Source organism: Limulus polyphemus, unplaced genomic scaffold (genome assembly GCF_000517525.1).
Source record: "Limulus polyphemus unplaced genomic scaffold, Limulus_polyphemus-2.1.2 Scaffold12211, whole genome shotgun sequence".
Lineage (NCBI taxonomy): Eukaryota > Metazoa > Arthropoda > Merostomata > Xiphosura > Limulidae > Limulus > Limulus polyphemus.
The window spans coordinates 12010-15172 of NW_013677821.1; the positions used below are offsets into that span (position 1 = coordinate 12010).

Sequence of the window (3163 nt, forward strand, 5' to 3'; positions counted from 1 at the left end):
AAGATAAAGGATTGGAAGAACCTATAAAGAATTAATTGATGATAAAGGATTGGAAGAACCTATAAAGTATTAAATGAAGATAAAGGATTGGAAGAACTATTACAAATGATTAAATGACAATAAAGGGTTGGAAGAACTATTACAAAAGATTAAATGAAGATAAAGGATTGGAAGAACCTATAAAGTATTAAATGAAGATAAAGGGTTGGAAGAACCTATAAAGAATTAATTGATGATAAAGGATTGGAAGAACCTATAAAGTATTAAATGAATTATAAATGGTTGGAAGAATGATTAAAACGTTGAAATTCACATCAAGTTACTATTGAATCACCACATAGCTAGAGATTAAAGTAACATTTTTTAGCATACAGGAAACAGATTGGACTTAATTTCAAACTGCTTCAAAACTATGCTGAATATTAAAAAGAAATAAAATTCTCAGAAATAAATTTTCCTATGTAAATACACCCTCATAAGGTGAATTCAATTCTCTATTATAAGAAGTTGTATCAAGACTTGAACAAAGACCAGTTGACTCACATATAAAAGGTAACAGAATACTAAAGAAAACAACATTTTGAGTGGCTTGTCTTAAGCCCTAAAATCACACAAGAAAACAAAACAAAAAATTCCAGAAACTGTAACATGAAGAATTTAATTTGATGAAATTACTGAAAGTAGTTCATTAAGATAGATTTTGAAAAGAATCTTAAATACATTTATTAAGTTTTATTGTAATAATGAGCATATCAAGGAAAATAACACTAGAATATTATGACCTCAATCTCTACTTCAAATTGTATTCTAAGCATACAATACTGTCTTGCTATTGGATAAAGCAAGATGACCATTCTGTGCTATCAAACAGGTTTTAAGCATTTGAGTGATTTGTAATCTTTAAAATAACGTACATTTACACTCCAAACTGACAATGCCAATGGTATCGAAAAATTTACTCAAAAAATATGGAGAAGCAAGAAAGTTTCCTATAAATCTACATCACTATTTTCTGAATCAGTATCAGTAAACAAGTCTAACACGTCTTCAATGCCCAGGTGAAACAGTATCTGATCATCGTGGAAATCAAAGAAATCCCACAAAAATATTCTCTGTAAGAGAAAAAAAAAAGCACTGTTAACATTTAAATCACATTTTGGTAACTGTTCATTTTTTGAATGTAAAAAAACTAAAGCATAACAATCAATTGGTTGGTGGACTTTCACTTTTATCTTCAATGATCAAAAGATAAAAGTGGTTATAAGTTGAGGTTGATCATTAAAGATAAAAGTGGTTATAAGTTGAGGTTGATCATTGAAGATAAAACTGGTTATAAGTTGTAGCTGGTCATTGAAGATAAAAGTGGTTATGAGTTGAAGCAATGATCAGCCTTAACTTATAACCACTTTTATCTTTAATGATCAACCTCAACTTATAACCACTTTTATCTTTAATAATAAACCTCAACTTATAACCACTTTTATCTTCAATGATAAACCTCAACTTATAACCACTTTTATCTTTAACGATAAACCTCAACTTATAACCACTTTTATCTTTAATGATCAACCTCAACTTATAACCACTTTTATCTTCAATGATAAACCTCAACTTATAATCACTTTTATCTTCAATGATCATGCTTACCTAGAAGAATCACATTTTACACACTTCCTGATAAATTGTCTTTATGATAAGCCCCACAATTATTTTGACTAACAAGAAGCTAGCACAAGCACAGTTTCATAAACACATCCTTCTCTTGCTCTTCTGTCTATCAGCTACATTTCCGTTGAAAACATTCTGAGGCCTCCATTTTAAATATAAATATATTACTAGTTTTAATTTATCGAAACTTCACCTACGAGTTTCTTACTGCAAAACATCTTATTTAACAAACTTTTTAATCTGAGTTCCATAAATTACCAGTAACGGTTTCTCCAGAATTGATAGACATAACTGAACAAGCTTCTGTTCGCACCTTAACACAGACAAGACACTGATACAGAAAACTATCAAAAGCTCATTCTTATGTAGACACAAGTTTCCAAACAATAAGACTTACATCAACTGTTTCCAGTTCACCATCTTGATTCTGCCTACGACGAGGCCTAGGTGGTGGAAGTTCTACTTTCCTTCCATCTGGATATGTATGTAGGTAGAAACAAGCACCACCAAACGGACAAACCCCTTGTCCTTGTCTAAAATATTTACATGGTTTTGCACTGAAGAAAAAAAGCGAATGAAGAACACAAATATTAGCAATTTTCTGATAGTTTTCAGGTGTTAAAACGTATTAAGAACACAAAAATAACAATTTTCTGATAGTTTTCAGGTGTTAAAACGTATTAAGAACACAAAAATAATTTTCTTCTGTCAACAGTTCTAAACTAAGGTTGACAAAATGTGAACCTTAGATGCTACTGTTAGGTTGTCTTCTTCTGTCAACAGTTCTAAACTAAGGTTGACAAAATGTGAACCTCAGGAGAGGGGATTTGGACTGTGCACCATGTGTTTAAAATCTGATGTTACTCCAGGTGTTTGACTGTTATTAAATGGTTCACAGTGCCAACTATAAAAGGCATGTTAAGGAAATGGAAAGAAAGGCTCAGAAAATATATATCTTTAGATCCTCAAGATAAATAAAGTAATTTGAATTTTATTTTTCTACTGAAATCATAGACTACACGTGAAAAACTATCAGAAAATTGTTATTTTTTGTGTTCTTAATACGTTTTAACACCTGAAAAACTATCAGAAAATTGTTATTTTTGTGTTCTTAATACGTTTTAACACCTGAAACTATCAGAAAATTGGCTGATAGGTTGTCTCCTTCTGTCAACAGTTCTAAACTAAGGTTGACAAAATGTGAACCTTAAATGCTGCCGATAGGTTGAGGTTCACATTTTGTCAAACCTTAGTTTAGAACTGTTGACAGAAGGAGACAACCTATCAGCAGGTTCACATTTTGTCAACCTTAGTTTAGAACTGTTGACAGAAGAAGACAACCTATCGGCAGCATTTAAGGTTCACATTTTGTCAACCTTAGTTTAGAACTGTTGACAGAAGAAGACAACCTATCGGCAGCATTTAAGGTTCACATTTTGTCAACCTTAGTTTAGAACTGTTGACAGAAGAAGACAACCTATCGGCAGCATTTAAG

General features: G+C 31.3%; 1 long non-coding RNA gene across 2 annotated transcripts in view; it reads right to left on the reverse strand.

Annotated features, from left to right (window-relative positions):
- The window catches only part of LOC111083930, a 4488-nt gene extending 2147 nt beyond the window's left edge, over positions 1–2341 (reverse strand). For both annotated transcript variants that reach the window (XR_002609307.1, XR_002609306.1), the window contains exons 1-2: positions 2066–2341; positions 22–1112 (exon numbers count right to left, since the gene is read on the reverse strand). This is a non-coding gene — a long non-coding RNA (uncharacterized LOC111083930). The remainder of the gene's footprint in view (positions 1–21; positions 1113–2065) is intronic.
- Positions 2342–3163: the final 822 nt, after the last annotated feature.